Source organism: Oncorhynchus mykiss, chromosome 17 (genome assembly GCF_057628025.1).
Source record: "Oncorhynchus mykiss isolate SJ-2025 chromosome 17, ASM5762802v1, whole genome shotgun sequence".
NCBI classification, from domain to species: domain Eukaryota; kingdom Metazoa; phylum Chordata; class Actinopteri; order Salmoniformes; family Salmonidae; genus Oncorhynchus; species Oncorhynchus mykiss.
In genome coordinates, this window is record NC_143038.1 from 48,281,972 (window position 1) to 48,305,940 (window position 23,969).

Consider the following 23,969-nt stretch of genomic DNA (forward strand, 5'->3'; position numbering starts at 1 on the left):
TCAATTGCACACTCCAAAACTTGAGATGTGGCATTTTTGTGTGACACAACTGCACATTTTAGAGTGGCCTTTTATCACCAGCACAAGGTGCATCTGTGCAATGATCATGCAGTTTAATCAGCTTCTTGATATGCCACACCTGTCAGGTGGATGGATTATCTTGGCAATGGAGAAATGCTCACTAACAGGGATGTAAACAAATTTGTGCACAAACTTTGAGCGAAGCTTTATATGGAACATTTCTGGAATCTTTTATGTCAGCTCATGAAACATGGGACCAACACTTGACATGTGTTTATATACTGAAAAAAATATATAAATGCAACATGTAAAAAGTGTTGGCTTGTAGTTGTGCTGTTAAGTAGACAAGCACTGCCAACAAAAGTGAAAGGCATTTTTTTTTCATGTCAATAAATCATGCATACTAACCTTCACACACAATACCCACCCCCAACAGACATCAGTCAGTCACCCACCCACACCATCTCCTCCTTACTAGTACCTACCTTTCTTCAATTTACACTTTAAGCCCTGCATGAACAATCGACTAAGCCTCCATAATACAGAAAACTACTGTATAAATTGTAGCCAACTTGTAAACACACCAACTATGACAACAATACACGGACCATGTTTATGCCTTGCTCCATTAGATTTATTTGCTCATCATGGAGGAGTCAGGGAAAGATTTAGTCGATTTTAGAATGTGACTTACACTTGTTCCTGGTGATGAGCTTGATGTTGATGCAGATGGGATCGGACTCTAAATAGAGAACATTTGGTTTACCTCTGTGGTCGTTGGTTAGCTAGCTAGCTAAAGGTTAGCTAACGTAACCTAATGAAGCTAATGTCAGCCTGCAAAGTTACAAATCACATTGCCAAAATATAAGCTGGCTCATTAAATGTCTATGCTTTGGAATGTCTTGTCAGTATATTCTGAAAGCTAGCTAGCTCTTTTCTGCTGCGCTGATGTTGGCTGATCGGATGCCTTCCTCTTTGAACCTCCACGGGGCAGTCCTCCACAACCTGAAATCACTGAATTGTGGGTATTGTGATTTGCTTACAACAAGGAAATGTAGCTGGCCCGTTTCTCCCGTTGAGATGCAGAAACGCTTATTACTCCAAATTTGTATAACACATGATATGTTAGCCCTAAGAAGTTATTCATGTTAAGTTCCTTTTTTCAGAATTTCCTCCTGCCTGTTACTCAGAAGCAAGGACATGCATATAATTGGTACCATTGGATAGAAAAGATGTTGACGTTTGTAGAAATGTTAAAATAATGTATGAGACTATAACACAATTGATATGGTAGGAGAAAATCCAAAGAAAAACCAACCAGATTTTTTTGGGGAGATCCCATGCTCTTACAATGAAAAGCTATGGGTCCTATGCAATTCAAGCTCCCAGATTGCAATTCCCATGGCTTCCACTAGATGTCAACAGTCTCTGTTCAAGGTTTCAGGCTTGTTTCTTCTTTTGAGTTTTGGTACTGGGAGTCACAATTGGAAATCAGTCTGTGTGACTTGTTTTAACACAGCGCGCATCCAACCCGGAAGCCAGCCGCACCAATGTGTCGGAGGAAACACCGTGCACCTGGCAACCTTGGTTAGCGTGCACTGCGCCCGGCCCGCCACAGGAGTCGCTGGTGCGCGATGAGTCAAAGATATCCCTACCGGCCAAGCCCTCCCTAACCCGACGACGCTTTAAAAAAAATATATTTATTTGAATTGCGTGCTCTCCAATTTCACTGGATGCCGACAGGTCTCCCGCTAGTGGGATGCCTAGCCTTAAGTGGACATACATTTGCAGGTGGAAGTTTAAATACACCTTAGCCAAATACATTTAAACTCAGTTTTTCACAATTTCTGACATTTAATCCAAGTAAAAATTCCCAGTCTTCGGTCAGTTAGGATCACCACTTATTTTAAGAATATGAAATGCCAGAATAATAGTAGAGAGAATCATTTATTTCAGCTTTTCTTTCTTTCATCACATTCCCAGTGGGTCAGAAGTCTACATACACTCGATTAGTATTTGGTAGCATTGCTTTTAAATTGTTTAACTTAGGTCAAACGTTTCGGGTAGCCTTCCACAAGCTTCCCATAATAAGTTGGGTGAATTTTAGCCCATTCCTCCTTACAGAGCTGGTGTAACTGAGTCAGGTTTGTAGGCCTCCTTGCTCACACATGCTTTTTCAGTTCTGCCCACAAATTTTCTATAGGATTGAGGTCAGGGCTTTGTGATGGCCACCCAATACCTTGACTTTGTTGTCCTTAAGCCATTTTGCCACAACTTTGGAAGTATGCTTGGGGTCATTGTCCATTTGGAAGACCCATTTGCAACCAAGCTTTAACTTCCTGACTGAGGTCTTGATGTTGCTTCAATATATCCAAATATTTTTCCTTCCTCACAATGCCATCTATTTTGTGAAGTGCACCAGTCCTTCCTGCAGCAAAGCACCCCCACAACAGGATGCTGCCACCCTGTGCTTCACGGTTGGGAAAACTATCTATATCTACAGCAAAACAAGTCCTACATCGACATAACCTGAAAGGCCGCTCAGCAAGGAAGAAGCCACTGCTCCAAAACCGTCATAAAAAAGCCAGACTACGGTTTGGAACTGCACATGGGGACAAAGATAGTACTTTTTGGAGGAATGTACTCTGGTCTGATGAAACAAAAATAGAACTGTTTGGCCATAATGACCATCGTTATGTTTGGAGGAAAAAGGGGGAGGCTTGCAAGCAGGAGAACACTGTTCTGGGATTGATTTGCACTTTTAGCACCAAAGAATGTTAATCTCTTGGAGACAGAACGCGTCTGATTCCTGAGCGGTATGATGGCTGCGTGGTCCCATGGTATTTATTCTTGCGTACGTTTGGAAACAATTTTTTTTCTGAGGTCTTGGCTGATTTCTTTAGATTTTCCCATGATGTCGAGCAAAGATGTAGGTAGGCCATGAAATTCATCCACAGGTACACCTCCAATTGACTCAAATTATGTAAATTAGCCTATCAGAACCTTCTAAAGGCATGTCACAATTTTCTGGAATTTTCCAAGCTGTTTCAAGGCACAGTCAACTTAGTATATGTAAACTTCTGACCCACCGGAATTGTGATAAAGTGAATTATAAGTGAAATAATCGATTTGTAAACAGTTGTTGGAAAAATGACTTGTCATTAGTACCGGGATGTGCGCGCTTCACCTCTGCAAGGCAATTCGTATAAATGTACTTCAGTCTCTTTTGTTTTCTCAGCAGGAGCTGTGTACCGGTGGTTGTGTCAGCGGCGGTCTCGTTGTTGTGCGGAGTTATTAGAGGAAGGAAAATTGAGGAAGGCTCCATACCACCCTCTCGCTTTTCTTGTTATTTGCTCTACACCCCTTGGCTGCAACCCTTCTAATTTAGTGTACCCTGCGCGCACAACCTGTGTGGAATTCCTGGTCTCTGTCAGTGTTTGGAACTGACAATCTGAGGTCAAGAAGGCAGAGTTCATCTCAGTCTATGCAGCCCTTCAGTTCCTTGACTTTTTGGCCCTGACGGAGACAGGGATCACCCCAGATAACACTGCTACTCCAGCTGCTCTCTCTTAATCTCACTACATTTTCAATCATGTTTTCTTTCTCACTCACCTGTCCATCTCCTCATTTGAATTCCGTGCTGTCACTTGTCCCCTCAAGCTTGACATCATATATCGTCCACCAGGTGCCCTTAGAGATTTCCTCAATGAGCTTGACCCCTTGATAAGCTAATTTCTTGGCGATGGCTTACCACTCGCCGTACTTGGCTACTTCAACCTCCTGATGTCTGCCTTCGATTCATTTATTTCCAACTCTCTTTCCCTTCCTTGCCTCTTTTGATCTCTCCCTTTCACAGTCCCCTCCCACTCACAAGGCAGGCAATATGCTTGACCTCATCTTTACCAGAGGCTGTTCGCCTACTAATATTAGGGGCGGCAGGTAGCCTATTGGTCAGAGTGTTGGGCTAGTAGCCGAAAAGTTGCTAGATCGAATCCAGAGCTGACAAGGTCTGTCGTTCTGCCCCTGAACAAGGCAGTTAACCCACTGTTCCTATGCCGTCATTGTAAATAAGAATTTGTACTTAACTGACTTGCCCTCCAGGTCTTTGATCACTACTTTGTTTCTTTTTGTCTCCCTCTCCAACCCCATCCACTCAGCTCCTACCCAGATGTTAATGCACTGTCTCAATCTCTCTCTCTCTCTCAATCCCCCTCTTTCCTCTTCTATCCTATCATCTCTCCCTTCAGTTAAATGCTTCTGTCTCCTGATTCTGCCTCCTCGACCCTACTCTTCTCCCTTTCCTCATCCTATGACTCAAGCTCAACCTCGACAAGACAGAGCTGCTCTTCCTCCCAGGGATGACCTGCCAAGACATTTATATCACCTCTGACAACTCTGCGGTGTCCCCCTCCCAGAGTGCAAAGAACCTTAGCGTGACCCTGCACAACACCCTGTTGTTCTCTGAAAACATCAAAGTTGTGACTCACTCCTGCAGGTTAATGCTCTACAATATCCATGGAGTACTACCCTACCTCGCACAGGTCCTAATCCAGGCTCTTGTCAACTCCCGTCTAGACTACTTAAACGCGCTGATGGCTGGGCTCCCTGCTTGTGCCATCAAACCCCTACAACTTATGCAGAATGCTGCAGCCCACTTGGTGTTCAACCTTCCCAAGTTCTGCCATGTCACCCCACTCCTCCACACACTCCACTGGTTTCCAGTTGAAGCTCACATCCACTACAAGACCATGGCACTTGCCTACGGAGCAGCAAGAGGACCTGCCCCTCCCTACCTTCAGGCTATGCTCAAAACCCTACACACTAACCCGAGCACTCAGTTCTGCCACCTCTGGTCTCTTGGCCCTCCCACCCCTACGGGAGGACAGCTCCCCCTCAGCCCAGTCCAAGCTCTTTTCTGTCCTGGCACCCCAATGGTTGAACCATCTGTAACCCTACCTCTTCCCAAGAGCATCTTAAATAATCCCCCCCAAATGCCTTTTGTGAACCAACTCTTGCACTTGACTTTTTTTCCCCCCGTACTAGCTCTGACTTTGCTGAAAGCTACTTTATTAAGGAAAAATGTGGTTGGCCCATCTAGCTATGTTAAGATGAATGCGCTAACTGTAAATCTCTCTGGATAAGAGCATCTGCTAAATTAATAAATTGTATAAGTGAGGGATGGTATCATCCTGCCAGCGCATTGCACAGGTGGACCTCTGCTGAGCCAATGTACCCTTACCTAATGTGCACTGGATGCCCTTCCACACCAAACAGAACAGCCAGTGATTGGTTTGTGGTCTTTGGTTGAGGTCAGGAACAGCGAGACAAAGATGCAGTCTCTGTGTGTGGTGTTCCCTGGCTGTTGTTGATGCTAATCTCAGATCACTGATGGATTGAATAATGAGGCAGAAAAACAGCAGGATAGCATTTAATCAATACAGTCACCTCTTGTTCACAACCCAGACACTGCTGTGTCAATACCTTATATAACCATACCCCCCCCCCCCCCTCACACTCATTACATCTCTCTCTAGCCATCTCTCTAATCGTTCTCGCTCCCTCATCATTCTCTCATCTTTTTCTGAGCAGCAGTGAATGCTGGTTTCTATGGTCTCCTACTCTCTATTAGTCTCCTGTGTGTGTGTGTGTGTGTCACACTATCAAAGAGCATCTGGTCGTATTGGGGTGCTCAGTCCAGCCGTTCATTCCCTCTGATCATTCCTGGACACAGACGGCCTTAATGGTGCTACCCTGATCTCTCTGACTCATCTCTCATCGCTTTCTCTCATCTCTGTCCCTTTCTCTGTCCCTTTCTCTGTCCCTTTCTCTGTCCCTTTCTCTGTCCCTTTCTCTGTCCCTTTCTCTGTCCCTTTCTCTGTGCCTTTCTATGTGCCTTTCTCTGTGCCTTTCCTTCTCTGGCTCATACACACCTGAACTAGCCTGCAATAGGCTGAAATGTGTTTCTGGGCTGAGTGGTAGGAAAAGCCATTACCACCCAGTGTGTCAGCAGTCTAATCTGATGAGTGTGATTTTAAAATGACTTCATATGAACCTGGCAGACCTTCTGTCCACTCCAACATAATAACATTAGCTCTGGTCACCAGAGAGGAGACAACAGTCACACACAGACAGATATTTCCTTGGAAAAAGAGAGGATGAGAAAATTGAAATAGATGTTCAATGTCCCATGGCAAGTATGCATCACAATCCTAAATACCACCTCAGCCATATTGGGTTTCCATTGACAAGGTTTGATGGACTTTGTCCATTCTAGGAATTCTGCAAAATGAGAGAGGAGTTTAGAAAGAGATGGAAAGCACATGTAGCAGGAATGGCATGTGATGCAAGGGGGGTGTGAGAAGAAGAGAAAAGATGGAGCACTGGTGTTTATTTTTATAAATTAAATTCAGGAAGAATAATGAATGCGTGTGTGTCTTTCTACTGTACTACGGACAGACTGTTCTTCTGCAGTGTGTGTGTGCCTAGCTGCGCAGTAGTAAGGATCACGCTGGGCCTTTGGTCATATTAACTCTCGCCCCAACAGTTCACACGCACTGAAAGACTGGTCATTCAAGTGCTGCCTGTGTAACCGCCGATAGCCACACACACAGAGAGCCTAGTGGTTAGAGCGTTGTGCCAGTAACCAAAAGGTTGCTGGATCGAATCCCCGAGCTGACAAGTTAAAAATCTGTTGTTTAATGCCTGAGCAAGGCAGTTTACTCACTGTTCCCCGGGCGACGATGACGTGGATGTTGATTTAAGACAGCCCCCCGCACCTCTCTGATTCAGAGGGATTGGGTTAAATGCTGAAGACATTTCCCTTTATTTTCATGAAATCTCACGACTTTTTGGAGAGTAAAAATGTTTGACCATTAAAAATAATATTTTCCAGGCCTCCCGGGTGGTGCAGTGGTTAAGGGCGCTGTACTGCAGCGCCAGCTGTGCCATCAGAGTCCCTGGGTTCGCGCCCAGGCTCTGTCGTAACCGGCCCGTACGGGAGTTGTACCGATGAGACAAGATAGTAGCTACTACAACAATTGGATACCACAAAATGGGGAGAAAAAGGGGTAAAAAAAAATTAATAAATCATATTTTCCTTAACCTAACTCTAACCCTAACCTTAAAAATGTTAAGCTTAAAATAGCATTTGAACAAATTCAGGAAATTCAGGACATGATAAAAGTTTACTTTTCAAAAATTGAATTGAATTGTTAGGACACTGGGGTCCTGATAAGGTAGGAAAACAAGACACTCTGTCTCTACACATATGTGCAACATGCACAACTCACTCCAACTGAGAATGTCCCCAGAGGACGGCAGATGGACGGCAGACAGAAGGCACACACAGGAACATTGAACATCTGTCCCCCATGTACCAGAGTACAGATCACATACGCACCAATGTACACGCGCTCACACAGACACATGCCGCCTCTGCGATGTCCTGCACAAAGTTGGTTATTTCCAGGTGCAAGAGAAAAAAAGACAGGCTACTCTCAGAACATAAAACAATGATTATGCACAAAGAAAACAGAGAATTGGAAGCACTGATTTGCTTTTAATGAAATGTTCTAATTCTAAAGGGCTGTTGTGGTAATTGTGTGTGACTGTAGATAACAAGTACAATGGTGAAGAGCTGTGTTGTTTCTCCTCTGGTCATGTTCCATGGGGACTGTTGTCATGTGTCTAACATCACAGTGTCACGTGTCTCATGCACTCTAGAGACGCACCATGCATGGTGGGAGTTTTCCCCCGCTCTCTCCCTCCTCCCCAACCATCCCTCTCTCCTAAACCGTGGTGAGACAATAATAAAGATGACCTTTTGTATTTTTCTCGCCAGCGGCTATGATGCTTCGTAATAAAACAAATGCTCCTTTCTTTGGTCTCTCTCTTGTCCTCCCTCGCTGTCTCTCCCCCTCTGGTCTGTTGTGTATCTGTCTCTCTTGCTCTCTCTTTCTGAATAGAAGGCCTACTGTAAACCATGTGCCTGAGTGAAAAACAAATATCTCACTGCTGGGTCAACATCAGAGTGCAACATTGTGTTCCAGGCCTGAACATACAGCTTTATGTTATAGGTCATTTATGTTACACTTCTTATCATGTTTGGTCAATTGCTTTTTGCTTATAGTCATATTGTGCTTGTAATCACAAGGGCTTTGTGTGCACTCAATGTTAGCAAGTATAAATATTGTAAAAGTGTATATTGTAAATGTGTGTGAGCATGTCTGTTTGTGAGCCTGCAAAAGTATATATGTATGTATGTGTGTGTGTTCATGTACTGTTCAGATGCATGTGATGTGATTGCACCTGGAACATCCGATGTCAACCTTGGCTGTGTTGACCGCAGTGGGCTGCAGAGGGTATTACTGCAGAGTGTCATTCACTATGCTCAGGAGTCTTGAAAAACTCCTGCTGCTCCTCCTAGTGAAGACGAAAACAAACCCTTTACTTAGACAAAGAGACAACCACTGCGATTGGACAATAAAACTAACGGGGCTGAGCTCGCTGTCTGCAGGGTTTCAGGCCTTTGCATCTGTCTTTAAACATATACTCATACAGTCAATCAATCATTTTGGATTTAAAAGGCCCATGTAACCTAGCCAGCCGAAGTTTGAATATAAACCAAATTTGATCACGTTCACATTTTCCAGAACAGAAATAAATGGGCTTATTTTAAGCTATAAATACATAGCTTAGGCTATAAAAATGTGACGTTACGTTTGCCCTGGCCAGGTCCAGGTGGTTTCTCTAGACTACCTGCAGCTGTGGTTAACAGTAGGCTACAGTTGATCAGACTAATTGTGCACGTTGACAAATCATGAGTAAAACATTTTTTTGTGTGTGGCAGGTATGAGCTTCCATATAAAACAGCTTGTGGCAATGAATTCACTAATACTCACAATTTTTGCTTTTACCACAATGATTTGCATGATGTTGATAAAAAGGAAGCTTGGGTTTGTTGTAATGTTGTATGGTAGGCTTACTGTACTTTTATATTCGTATGAGAGGGTTAATAGTCTAGTCTATTGTTACTTGATGAAGACGGCTATTAGCAACTGTAATTTTGTCTTGAAGCTGAAAGGCAATGAGTGTAACCTACAGACGAGGAGATAACCCCTTTAATTGGCTGCACATGCTTGTGAATTCTTGCATTATTCAAGAGTGTAGTATGGTTTGTTTGCATTATTCAATAGTGGGAATAGGGCCTTAGATTCAACATCTGTCAATATGTCTGTCCCACCACACACAGGAGAGAGCAGATAAGAACATGTTAGGGATGTCATCATGAGTAGTATGGCTCTGAAGCCCACACACAACACACACACAGTTGGGTATGATGTTGTGTCCGTGTTATGTTCAGCAGTGTGCTTGCATTCCAACTAGGGGAGAGTGGGATAAGTTGAGCCAAAGGGTTATTTGAGCCACCCTTTGTTTCTAGGAAATCATACACACAATTATTAATGTGACCAACGATTTAGGAAGAGGTCATCATTTCTTGGAGTCTGAAAGAAGAAACCACATAGAAAAAGTGGTAATCAAGTTAGTTTCAAAAATTATTTTCACAATGTCAAAGGAATTTATTGCATTATAGGTTTCATGATGCTTGTATCTCAATCAAAGTAGATCAGTTGGTCTCTATAAGCTACAATATGAGGTCCTAAACCTAGCATGAAAGTGCATCATTGTAGCTGTGTCGGCTAATATAGTCAATGTTTGCCTTGGGGTAAGTTGAGCCATGAACTCAAGTTAGACTTTGTTTGTTAAGTGCAATTGTATTGTTACAGAGCAGCCATCATCATGCCCCGTGTTAAACTGTACATTTAATGTAAAACAAGCAAAGGTCTAGCCCCCTTGAGGTTCTTGGGAGAGCAGCCAAGGAAGTGAGAGAAGGGAAGAACTCCATTGGAGCAGCAGCAAAGGATGAAACAATGGACTGAATGACACTGAATAGGTACATTGACAAAAGATAAAATATCTGAACGTAGGCATACATTTAAGATATACCACACCCCCATTCTATGAATTCAACTTTGAACTACCATCACCCACTTACCCCAAGGTGGCTCAACTTGTCCTGTCCCTATGCTCAATTTACCCCATATCCGGCGTATGTTGTGCCAAGAGGACAATTTTTTTGGACAGCATGAATTCTGATTACCTCCAGGGATAGACATTTTAAAATATATGTAGATATCTTTGTTAGAAATAATACAATATTTCCCTTGATGTAGTGATGCTGAATGTATAAAATAGCTCAACATTCCCCACTCTCCCCTACAGCGATCACTGTTATTACTGTAAGTTAGTTTCTTCCGAGGTCTGATTCCGTCTCCATCATGTACAGCATCAGTTTTCTTAGTTTTCCTAAACAGCACAAAACTGGGTACTACACATCAGCAAGCCCCCCCTTACAATACAAATCACTATTACACTGAACAAAAATACAATCACAACATGTAAAGTGTTGGTCCCATGTTTCATGAGCTGAAATAAAAGATCCCCAGAAAATGTCCATACACACCAAAAGCTTATTTCTCTAAAGTGCACACATTTGTTCACATCCCTATTAGTGAGCATTTCTACTTTGCCAAGTTAATCCATCCCCCTCCTCCGGTATGGTATATCAAGAAGCTGATTAAACAGCAGGATCATTATACAGGTGCAGCTAGTGCTGGGGACAATAACAGGCCACTCTAAAATGTGCAGTTTTGTCACACATAACAAGTAACATAACATATTGTGTCCCAAAGTTTTATACACTTTAGCATGTCATACATTTTAGGATTCCATTGATAATTTGGTGTCTAAATAAAGTGTCATTGGTGTTACTCAATTTAAATGTATATTACGAGCAAAAGGATTAATCATAACACTTTAGGAAATGGTTTTGAAAGGGTAAATGGCCTTAGATTTGAGAATACTGAATGTGGCATCAATTTTAGAAAATCCTCAATTATCTAAAATGTGTCATTAGTGTTACCATCATTTGTGTTAATACTCCTACTGGTGGCATAATGTTATCATAATGGTAAAAACAAAAATCAAGAATGACCCAAATATAACAATGGCTGGCAGTGGGAATGCTTTAAGTGAGCTGAACAATTCTCTTTCATAAAGTATTCATGATGTCACAGCCTGGCCATCTAAACGCTACTGATTGTCATTGATGATGTCACAGCCTGGCCATCTAAACGCTACTGATTGTCATTGATGATGTCACAGCCTGGCCATCTAAACGGTACTGATTGTCATTGATGATGTCACAGCCTGGCCATCTAAACGCTACTGATTGTCATTGATGATGTCACCAGCCTGACCATTTGAATGTGATCAGTTGTAGTGAAGTAATCATATCCTGGACAGCTGAGTGGTGACGAATTGGCTCTGTTGATGGTTTTATCTGGCCCTTATGTCAGAGTACTCTCAAATTGCCTATTACGATCTGTCCCCCAGCTCTCTCACAATCAATAACCTAACACTTAGGGAAAATAGAATTTTGAATGGGACTGAATTGTGTTAGTTATACAAGACTGTGTTTGTGTGTGTGTGTGTGTGTGTGTGTGTGTGTGTGTGTGTGTGTGTGTGTGTGTGTGTGTGTGTGTGTGTGTGTGTGTGTGTGAAATAGAGGCCGGAGAAGGTTAGCGCTGACTGCTGGCCTTTCGCCCATACGTCTGTGCCTCAGACCAAAAAAAATCAACATTACTCATATCATGGTTGAGGAGTGACCGCCACTACAGGTTTCAGCGCTAGGGCTAAAAGACAGTTTATGCTTGATTAGAAAATGTCGTCGGAGGCTCCATATGGAGGGTGCAATACAAAAGTGTTATGTTTGAGGCATGTTTAGGGGCAAACACAACACATGACTGAGTACCACCTCATAATTTTAAGCATGGTGGTGGCTGCATCATGTTATGGGTAAGCTTGTCATTTGCAAGTACTAGAGAGTTTTCTAGGATAAAAATAAATGGAATAGAGCTAAGCACAGGCAAAATCCTAGAGGTATACCTGGTTCAATCTGCTTTCCAACAGACATTAGGAGACAAATTCACCTTTCAGCAGGACATTAACCCAAAACACATGGCCAAATATAACTGAAATTGCTTACCAAGACAGCATTGAATGTTCCTGAGTGGCCTGGTTACAGTTTTGATTTAAATCAACTGGAAAATCTATAGGAAGACTTGAAAATGGCAGTCTAGCAATAATCAACAACTAACTTGACAGAGCTTGAAGCATTTTTTAAATAATAATGTGCAAATGTAGTACAATCCAGGTGTGCAAAGCTCTTAGAGACTTACCCAGAAAGACTAAACAGCTGTAATCGCTGCCAAAGGTGATTCTAACATGTATTGATTGACTCAGGGGTGTAAATACTCATATACGACAGCATGTTCCAGTTCCAGCCAATACCTAGCAACTTTGCACAGCCATTGAAGAGGAGTGACAACATTCCACAGGCCACAATCAACAGCCTGATCAACTCTATGCGAAGGAGTGTCATGCTACATGAAGCAAATGGCAGTCAAACCAAATACTGACTGGTTTTCTGATCCACACCCCTACCTTTTGTTTTTAAAGTTATCTGTGACCAACAGATGCATATCTGTATTCCCAGTCACGTCAAATCCATAGATTAGGGCCTAATTAATTTATTTACTGATTTCCATATATGAACTGTAACTCAGTAAAATCTTTGAAATTGTTGCATATTGCATTTATATTTTTGTTCAGTATATATTAGATATTTCTGAATTTCATTTTCAATAAATATGCAAACATTTCTATAAACATGTTTTCACTTTGTCATTATGGGGTACTGTTTATAGATGGGTGAAAAAACAACCATTTAATACATTTTGAATTCAGGCAGTATAACAGCAGAATGTGGCATAAGTCAAGGGGTATGAATATCTTCTGAAGGCACTGTATGTTGAATGTGATAGTCTGCCTATAACCAACCTGAGTAGGCCTATAGATCCATTCCTAAATGTTTGTTGAATTTGGAAAAATCCCACCTATTCAGCCAATCAGGAGCCCATACTTCGTTACCGCCATGGCATACTGCATACTTTTGACTAAACAGTACGTGATAAATAGTGTGCGATGATGAGTAAATAGTACGCGGTTTAAGTATGTAGTATGCGTATTCGGACACAACCAGTGTCTTTAATGAGCTCTTACCCAGCTGGAGTTAGCTTCTGGAGAACCAAGCTGGCAATTATCTAAAATCACCTCATCAGACTGCCTCAGAACAGCCAGCCAGATTAGAATACAGTCTACCAGACCAGCAGGCAGAGGTCTCATCAGTTCACTTCACCACTCAGAGGGGAAAAAAACAGAAAGAGACAATTAGCACAAACATTATTTTCAAAAAGTGTGATTGTGCAAGAGTGCCAGAGATGAAGAAGTCACTGCAATGATCATTGTGGATAATTTGTTGCCTCAGATAAGTTTCTGTATGCATCTCATTAGAAGTCACTGAACATGACTATAAAGCTGGAAGACTAGAAGCTCTTACTATAAACAACTATGTGTCTGGATGTGAAAATGTAAAAACACCTTATCGGATTAAGACATATTTTTCTCAAGGCAGAAGACATCAGGCGGATGGTTTCTGTGAAAACACTGTAGCTTTCAGGTATAAATGACTGATTGTTCTGGAATAAAATTGACCACATGCAGACTGCAAGGGTTGTGTGAATTACATGGCTGTTGTTATGAGCAGCACACCTGATCTGCTGTCTCTGCCGGGGCCTCTGAGCAGCACATGATGTTCTGCAGCTGGGGTTAAGGGGGTGTAAGGGTTAAGGCTATTATGTGTCTTTCATGAAAGCTCATATGTGCTGACTGTTCCTGTTGAGCTGCATTAGTGTCTCTGTTGTATCTAAACAGTGTGCAGGTATTCCCCTTCCTCCTCTAACCTCAAGCACACCCCCAGGAGAATGAGGGAGAGATCACTGGATTTAGCATGGTGTTTGATCACAGTTCCACTGAGTTGGTTGATAATGTCAGACTGACCTTGGCTTAGACACCTGGGCCCGGTTTCCCGATAGCGATTGAACTTAGGCTTACTAGTGTTTTAACACTGCATCTTTCCTACAACAGGCAAAAATGTAACATTCGTTTCCCAAAACACCGCAGAGAGAGAACGTTCGCTAAATGTGTTTTTGAGGCATGTGTCGATGCTGATAGGATGAAAAGAAAGGCAAGCTGCGCTCGGGTCAGCTTTCTCCATTGAAAGCTTACCTTAACTTTAGAATCATTCCACAATACTGATGACGGATCATCTCCTGGAAAGATATCATCTATGGCTGCAAATATTGGTGGTTATTCTAATGCTTACCCTAAATCAAGATTTGGCACATTATTATGCACATGTTGTTACACATCGTGAAGTATATTGAGACAAATTACAGACAGTAGCCTACAAGTAGCAAAATATAACTCAACTGATTAAACATGGTATGTATTTAAATCAGCGGCAGCCCACCAATTAGGGTGTTAAGGGTGGCGCCCCACCATTATGTTTTAAATGCTCATAAAAGTGTGGTAAATGTGTACATTTTCCCGTTGAAAAAAGATATAGTTCAAAACAAGCTGTTCAGTTACTTACGTCTCTGCCCATTAGTGTCTGCTAGCAGCAGCAGCTCTGCCTCCATGGGGGCATAGGCCATGCCATCATTGCTTGGATTGTTTTGCCAGCTATTTGATATGAGGGGGAATTGCCATAATAAAATCTTAGGATTTCATAGCATAAATTATATTATTCTACTCTATTATTGACTGTATGTTTTGTTTATTATGTAACTCTGTGTTGTTGTATGTGTCGAATTGCTACGCTTTATCTTGGCCAGGTCGCAGTTGCAAATGAGAACTTGTTCTCAACTAGCCTACCTGGTTAAATAAAGGTGAAATAAATAAATAAAAGATTACGAGTGTTAATAACGATGGTTTTGGGAAACAGATCAGTCTCTCTCTCTCTCCCTTGGTGTGTGAGAGAGAGAGAGAGAGAATCACTTTCGAGCCTGGACATCTTGTAGTGGGAGAGGTGAGAAGTTTGACTGAAACACACACACAATGATACCAGCTTGGTGTGTGGCTTAGCATGTGTGTATAAATCTGGGCTTGATTGTATTCCCAGTGAGTGTATTTATATCCGTGGTATTTTTTTGATGAATCCAGGCCCATTGTTTCTCTATGCTGTGGCTCTTGCTTCATATTAACATGATTAAAAACGGGTTTGGGGGTGTTCGATGAGTCAGAGCCAACAATAGGATGTGAATTATGTAAATAGTGTAATGTGCCCCATACAACCCAACATGACACACACACAAGCACACACACACAGCCAATGAACACTCCATTCCTGGCACAGAGCAGCCAATCATGGCAGCATGCACACGTCACACACACTCTACAGCAGGGGTGTCAAACATACGGCCAGCAGGCCCATTCAATCCGGCCAGCGAGGTGGTTTGAGTGGCACATCCTACACATGCCACTGAACACCCATGGCCTCCACGACTTAGTATGTACTGTATGTATATATACTGTTTCATGAGATGAAGTAAAAGATCCCAGAAAGTTTTCAAACAAACCCCCAAAAAATGTCTCTCAAATGTTATGCACAAATGTGACTCATTTCAGCAAACTAGGCATATGTCGCAAGTCACTACCTTCACAGGAGAGGCGTTCAAACATTTATTTTTTTATCAAAATGTGTTTTTTGGCAGAAATGCCTTCTTCAACATTTGAACTTTCATGTGCCTTAATACCAAACCTGTATGCCATCTGTAAATACGAGTGAAGTTGTTACATTACAAGCCTAGTTGGTTTAGCCACAGAAAAAGACAAGAACCTTTCCGCTAGCCATGACTGGCTGAGATAATGAATGGGCTGGATACGGCGGGAGATGAGTTTCGGATTGGTCTGCCGTATAGCATCTTCTGTCTATATAATGAGATGCTCGTTATGAGTAGATAATCCTTTCAACTGCAGTTTTTTCTAAAGATATAATGTTAGCCATGGAGAAGTGCAAATGTGTTGCTACTGCTCTCAATAACATTGCTGCCCTGAACTATCAGGCTAGTCGATAGCGCTACATGTCTAGGCCGCTATATGTCTAGGTGCTTATCAGGCGCTTCCCGCTATCAGTGGGAAGAAGTTGTGATGTACTACTTTCAGGAGGACGACCGAATCATGCAGGCTCTCTCTGACTCTGAAAATGAATCAGACAATGTGAACCAGAGTGACATGACACAATGAGCCAAGCAAGCTGTACAAACAAAATGGAAACGACACAGGACGTGTTATTTAATGAAAGGGGTTGCAGTCTGTCGTGAAGAGTTCATTCATGTATACGGGCAAGAGTCTAGCTACAGTTTCAGATGTTACACGTTTCTAATTTTGTCAGAAAGTTGTTTCATTGCAAGTTAAAGCTTACTGTTAGCTAGCTAGCTGATGTTAGGTGGCTGGCTCGCTAGCTAACATAACGTGTATGATCTGTGGAGTAATATTATCTCAGAAAGCCATTTGCATTGCTAGTTATAGCCTTATGTTAGCTAGCTAACTAGCTGCCATTGAACCTATTTTGTTAACTTTAACTAGCTATGACAATCGGTTTGTATTGCTAGTACTCTATGGATTGGGATTTTGGTTAATTGTTTAGCTAGCTAGCTAGCTAGCTACATGTCTAAAACAAAATACTCCACTTCGCCAGATGATGTCATGGCCCATCAAGTTAGCCAGGTGTGTCTGACGGTGATTACGGCTATCTATTGTATAATAATGCTAAAATATTTGTATCTGGAATTTGTCTTTTAGCATCAGTAGAACATGCTTCACTCTCCTCCACCAGTCATACAAGGATAATGGTCTAACACCTCCAATCAAAAAGAGAGCTGGTCCAAGCAAGCACTTGTTCAGAGTGAGCGGTCTGTCTACCAGAAGATGGTTGCTGACTGCAAGACCACCTGTCAAGACCTGCAGTTGTCTCTGGGGGTCCCTACTGAACCAACAAGCAAAGACATCAGGATGTATTACAGCTTTGATTTTGCTCAACAAGTAAGCAATATGTCCTCCTTTATACTGATTAAGGACATAGATGGATAGATGCACACACAATATATATACACACACAGTGGGGAGAACAACTATTTGATACACTGCCAATTTTGCAGGTTCCTACTTACAAAGCATGTAGAGGTCTGTATTTTTTTATCATAGGTACACTTCAACTGTGAGAGACGGAATCTAAAACAAATATCCAGAAAATAATATTGTATGATTTTGTTTCCACCTCCATGCTTCACGGTTGGGATGGTGTTCTTGGGGTTGTACTCATGCTTCTTCTTCCTCCAAACACGGCGAGTGGAGTTTAGACCAAAAAGCTCTATTTTTGTCTCATCAGACCACATGACCTTCTCCCATTCCTCCTCTGGATCATCCAGATGGTCATTGGCAACTTCAGACTGGCCTGGACATGCGCTGGTTTGAGCAAGGGGACCTTGCGTGCGCTGCAGGATTTTAATCCATGACGGCGTAGTGTGTTACTAATGGTTTTCTTTGAGGCTGTGGTCCCAGCTCTCTTCAGGTCATTGACCAGGTCCTGCCGTGTAGTTCGGGGCTGAACCCTCACCTTCCTCATGATCATTGAGGAAGGACAGCACTGTGACAGGGGTCAACATCCCACAGCTGGTTGGACTGGAGGATGGTACGGTGCTGGTGGAAAGTTATGGCTGGCAACAACACCTGACTCCGTACTTCAGGCTGCTGACACAGATCAAGCAGTACCAGGACTTCAGGTGAATATAATTTTCATTGCATTGTATGAGGTTATTATTCGTATCTAAACTTTGGAGAGGAATTGATGTTATGCAAGGTTGTAATGTCTTACATTTTCTTTGTTATTTCCTGTTTTACAGCTTTGATGCTCTGGAGCCTGGTGTTATTGTTTCCAAGGAGGGTCAGGACTTAGAAGGGACCAGGTTTCAGCTGCTGCGCAACGCTGACATCCTTCCTCCCATAGATGGTCTGCCTGTACAAGCACCACCTGGACAGGACAAAAGCTAGACAAACTTATATTTTTGAGAAGATCAGGGAATTTTGCGATGAAGATGCTATGGACATCACATGCCCTGCACCAAAGTCAAGGGCAGGACAGAAACAGGCTCTCCAAATGTAGACTCCCTTGTTCATTTGTGGTTCGGACGTACCAGTTCACTGGGGGCGAGTTCTCAGTCAGCAGCACTATCTGCAGTGCCTCTATTCACATGACTCACTCCTAACACACACACGCCATACGTTGCTGCTACTATTTATTTTTTTATCCTGCTGCTCAGCCACTTTACCTCTGATTGTATGCATATAACTACCCCATCTATCACTGATATTGTTCTTGTACATACTGTATATTATGTTGTTCTTTCTCTGCTGGCATTGACACTTGTTCTTTTTTTCTTTATATTGACACTGTTTCTGATATTGCTACTATGCAAGTAACCATTTGGCTGTATCGTTTACACCTCCTGTAGAGACCCATCCACTTAGCAAGATGTGGCTGGGGGTTATAGCATTTCTTTCACTTGACCCGTCAATTTAGACAAGTGTGTCATCTAATATTTAAAAATTTTTATCTGGACACTTTCTGTTTACCTTGAATTTTTCTTTATTGCTGGCTACTACTTTTACCAACTAGTCGTAATCTTTACTACACTACTCACTGTTTAGCATTTGACCTCACATGTGAATCCTTTAAAGAGATAGGTGGGGCTGGCTTAAGAGGGTGTGAACAATGCTGAATGTGTGTAGACAAAGAAGAGCTCTCCAGTAGGTGTACCAAAAATATTCAAGGGCCATTTTCTCAAAAGTGGGGTTACAAGTTTGTCAACTTTCAAAGCAGAATTACTTTTTGGGGGGCAGAAATGCCTTTTGGATGATCTTTCACGAGCCTTAATAACAAACTTGTATTCCATCCATAAATATAAATAAATTGCTAAAATATGAGTTGGTTTAGCCACAGAAAATGTCAGGAACCTTCCTGCTAGCCATGATTGGCTGAGATAATGGATGTGCTGGACATGACGGGAGATGAGTTTGGATTCAAATCAAATCAAATTTATTTTTAAAGCCCTTCTTACATCTACTGATATCTCAAAGTCCTTTACAGAAACCCAGCCTAAAACCCCAAACAGCAAGCAATGCAGGTGTAGAGGCACAGTGGCTAGGAAAAACTCCCTAGAAAGGCCAGAACCTAGGAATAAACCTAGAGAGTTGGTCTGCCTTGTAGCACGCTTCTGTCTGTAACATGAGCTGTTCAGTACGTGTTGATAGTACTTTCTACAGTGCCGTTTTTGAAAGATATAACGTTAGCCATCGAGAACTACACAAGTTTTGCTACTTTTCTCAACAACATTGATGCCCTGAATTTAACAGGAGCTTTAGCTACCTGCAGATTCATACTACAGGGATTGGATTATGCTGGTTCATTGATTATGCCGGTTCTTTGATCTAAACAAAAGACTCCACTTTGGCCCTATTATTACATGACCCATCACATTAGCCAGGTGTGTCTGGGTGTGATTACGTCCATCTATTGTATTTCATGAACATGTGTACATGTCTAGACTATAGTGACCCATCCACTCTGCTAGATGTGGCTGGGGGGTGGTTAGCGCATTTCCATCACATGACCCATCAATTTAGGAAAGGGTGTCGGGTAACCGTCATCTAATAATTATAAAATAGTTTTATCTGGACACTTTCTGTTTTGATATTGCTACTATGCAAGTAACCATGTCAGTGCACCGTTTACACCTTCTGTATCCTGTGCATGTGACAAATAAACATAGATTTTGTTTGATATAGTGTGTGTTTACCACGTCAAAAAATATTTTATTAGTCACATGCGCCGAATACAACAGGTGAAATGCTTACTTACGAGCCCCTAGCCGACAGTGCAGTTTAAAAGAATATGGATAAGAATAAGAGATAAAAGTAACAAGTAATTAAAGAGGAGCAGTAAAAAAATAACAATATGTACAGGGGGGTACAGAGTCAATATATACAGGGGGGTGCCGGTACAGAGTCTATGTGCGGGGGCACCGGTTAGTATGTAGTATGTACATGTAGGTAGAGTTAATTAAAGTGACTATGTATACATAACAACAGAGAATGGCAGTGGTGTGGAGAGGGGAAGGGGCGCAATGTGAATAGTCTGGGTAGCCATTTGACTAGATGATCAGGAGTCTTATGGCTTGGGGGTAGAAGCTGTTTAGAAGCTTCTTGGACCATGACTTGGCGCGTGAACTTTCAAAACAGAATTACTTTCCTATTGTTCCTCAACTGCAGTGTAAGATATACCATTTTTTTGCGCGTAGTCTCTACTTTTATCCAATGTAAAAAACACAGTTTCAAATTTTGCTACAAAAGACCTAATCGAGGTGGTCTGTCACAAATGTGTTTTACATCCCTGTTAGTAAATATTTCTCCATTGCCAAGATAATCCATCCACCTGACAGGTGTGGCATATCAAGAAGCTGATTAAACAGCATGATCATTACACAGGTGCACCGTGTGCTGGGGACAATAAAAAGCCACTCCAAAATGTGCAGTTTTGTTACACAACACAATGCCACAGATGTCTCACATTTTGAAGGAGTGTACAATTGGAATGCTGACTGCAGGAATGTCCACCAGTGCTGTTGCCATATGAATGAATGTTAATTTCTCTACCAAATGTCGTTTTAGAGAATTTGGCAGTACATCCATCCATCCTCACAACCGCAGACCACAGGAACCATGCAGCCTAGGACCTCCACATCCGGCTTCTTCACCTGTGGTATCGTCTGAAACCAGCCACTCGGACAGCTGATGAAACTGAGGAGTATTTCTGTCTGTAATAAAGCCCTTTTGTGGGGCCCACCCAGTGGGTAGGCCTATATCCTCCCAGGCACACCCATGGCTGTGCCTCTGCTTAGTCATGTGAAATTCATAGATTAGGGTCTACTAAATTTATTTCAATTGACTGATTTCCTTACATGAACTGTAACTCAGTAAAATCTTTGAAATTGTCTCGTTTATATTTTTGTTCAGTATATATATTATATGAATATATATTATTTTTACTATTTGCTACCATGTAGAATAATAGTGAAAACATCAACTATGAAATAACATATGGAATCAAGTAGTAACCAAAAAAGTTAAACGAATCAAAATATATTTTATATTTGAGAGTCTTCAAAGTAGCCACCCTTTGCTTAGATGACAGCTTTGCACACTCTTGGCATTCTCTCAACCAGCTTCATGAGGAATGCTTTTCCAACAGTCTTGAAGGAGTTCCCACATATGCTGAGCACTTGTTGGCTGCTTTTCCTTCACTCTGCGGTCCAACTCATCCCAAACCATCTCAATTGGGTTGAGGTCGGGTATTTGTGGAGGCCAGGTCATGTGATGCAGCACTCCATCACTCTCCTTCTTGGTTAAATAGCCCTTACACAGCCTGGAGGAGTGTTTTGGGTCATTGTCCTGTTGAAAAACGAATGTTAGTCCCATAAGTGCAAACCAGATGGGATGGCGTATCTCTGCAGAATGCTGTGGTAGCCATGATGGTTAAGTGTGTCTTTAATTCTAAATAAATCACCTACAGTGTCAGCAGCAAAGCACCCCCACACCATCACACCTCCTCCTCCATGCTTCACAGTGGGAACTACAACTCTGCGTCTAACAAAGACACGGCAGTTGGAACCAAAAATCTCAAATTTGGAATCATCAGACCAAAGGACAGTTTTCCACTGGTCTAATGTCCGTTGCTCGTTTTCCAAGTAAGTCTCACATTAAGAAGGAAAGAAATTCCACAAATTCACTTTTAACAAGGCACACCTGTTGAAATGCATTCCAGGTGACTACCTCATGAAGCTGGTTGAGAGAATGGCAAGAGTGTGCAAAGCTGTCATTAAGGCTAATGGTGGCTACCTTGAAGAATCTAAAATCTAAAATATATTTTGATTTGTTTAACACTTGGTTACTACATGATTCCATATGTGTTATTTCATAGTTTTGATGTCTCCATTATTCTTCTACAATGTAGAATAATAAAAAAAAAACCTTCAGTAGATGTGTCCAAACCTCTGACTGGTACTTTACTGTGTAAGTGAACACAATACCTTTGGTCCCCAAAAATGAAGGGACTATGTACAAAAAGTGCTATAATTTCTAAACAGTTCTCCCGATATTGCTGAAAATACCCTCAAATTAAAGCTGACAGTCTGCACTTTATCTTCATAGTCATTGTATCGTTCCAAAGTGCTCAAGTACAGAGCCAAAAAGAAAATGTGTCACTGTCCCAAAACTTTTTGAACTCACTGTATACACACACACACACACACACACACACATTTCCCACAATAATATTTCTGACAATAAAATACTGCGGGAGTCAAACACAGAGTGACTAGGATTAACTGAAACACACAAAGTTCCAGATATGTAAAAACAGAGCATGGTCCATAGCACAGTAGAGAAGGTGCCCTTAGAACTGTCCCAGGGTCAGTCTAAACCTGATGTCACCTTTTTGGTTCTGATCAATCATAGTCAGGATGACATGTCCCAGACCAGCACAATCACAGAGACATAGAGGAGGGGGGAAGGGGTGAGAGAGAGGGGGGATAAATAGAAAGACAAAGTAAGGAGACAGAAATAGATAGAAAGAGAGCGAGAGAGAGAGACATAGAGAGAGATATACAGAGAAAGATCTAGAGTGAGGGAGGGATAAAGACAGAGAGCAGCAACAGTTGTACTTACAGGAGTGAAGAGGTCGTCTGCTAAAGGAAACAGAAGCCGCTCTCCTTCTGTTCACGGTGTCCAAAGACTTCCCAGGTGTGTCTGTGTGTCTTAATGTTATTCTGACGGAGCAGGCAGAAGACGCAGACCAGAGCGAGAAACAGAGAGAGAATGGTAGAGAGAGACAACAACTCCAGTCTTCCCCTCTGACAGCGCACGACTCAACCCCTCCGTCCTCCTGCATGCAATCACTCCGCTGCCTGAAAAAAGGAAAAAGAAAAAGAAAACCTGAAGAGAAAATCCCCAGAGGAAAAGAGAGAGCTATATGGAGGGTTTTATAATCAGCCTCTCTCTCCGCCCCCCTACCTCTTTCTCCCCCTCCCTCATTGTTATAGCAACAGCCAATCACAGCTCAGCATAGCACAAGCCTTCCTCAGCCAGCCCTGCAGTGTTGTCATGATTCTTACTTTAATCAGCTAATTCAATATGCCTCCTAGTGTGTGTGTGTGTGTGTGTGTGTGTGTGTGTGTGTGTGTGTGTGTGTGCGTGCGTGCGTGCGTGCGTGCGTGCGTGCGTGTGTGTGTGACAGGAGAGAGAACTATTCGAACATGGTGACAATTGACTGGCGGGGCGACAGGGTAGCCTAGTGGTTAGAGTGTTGGACTGGTAACCGAAAGGTTGCAAGTTCAAATCCCCAAGGTACAAATCTGTTGTTTAACCCACTGTTCCTAGACCAGTTAACCCACAGTTACTAGGCCAGTTAACCCACTGTTCCTAGACCAGTTAACCCACAGTTACTAGGCCAGTTAACCCACTGTTCCTAGGCCGCCATTGAAAATAAGACTTTCTTCTTAATTACCTTAAATAAAGGTAAAATAAATACACATTTTTGAAGTGGGGATAGTTGTAATGACATAGCATCTAGAAGAGAAGAAGAAGTGTAGACCTTACCATGAAATGCTTACTTACGAGCCCTTAACCAACAGTGGAGTTCAAGAAGAGTTAAGAAAATATTTACCAAATAAACTAAAGTAAAACATGTAATAAAAAAATTATAAAAGTAAGACATTAGCATAACAACAACGAGGTTATATACAGGGGGTACCGCTACCGGTACCGAGTCAGTGTGCGGGGGTTCAGGTTAGATGTAGGTAGGGGTGAACATG

General features: G+C 42.2%; 1 protein-coding gene across 1 annotated transcript in view; it reads right to left on the reverse strand.

Annotated features, from left to right (window-relative positions):
* The window catches only part of LOC110494387 (cyclin-dependent kinase 18), a 62,355-nt gene extending 39,175 nt beyond the window's left edge, over positions 1 to 23,180 (reverse strand). The window contains exon 1 of the mRNA XM_036950442.2: positions 22,825 to 23,180. The gene's annotated coding sequence lies outside the window, so the exon portion shown is untranslated. The remainder of the gene's footprint in view (positions 1 to 22,824) is intronic.
* Between the last annotated feature and the right edge of the window lie 789 nt (positions 23,181 to 23,969).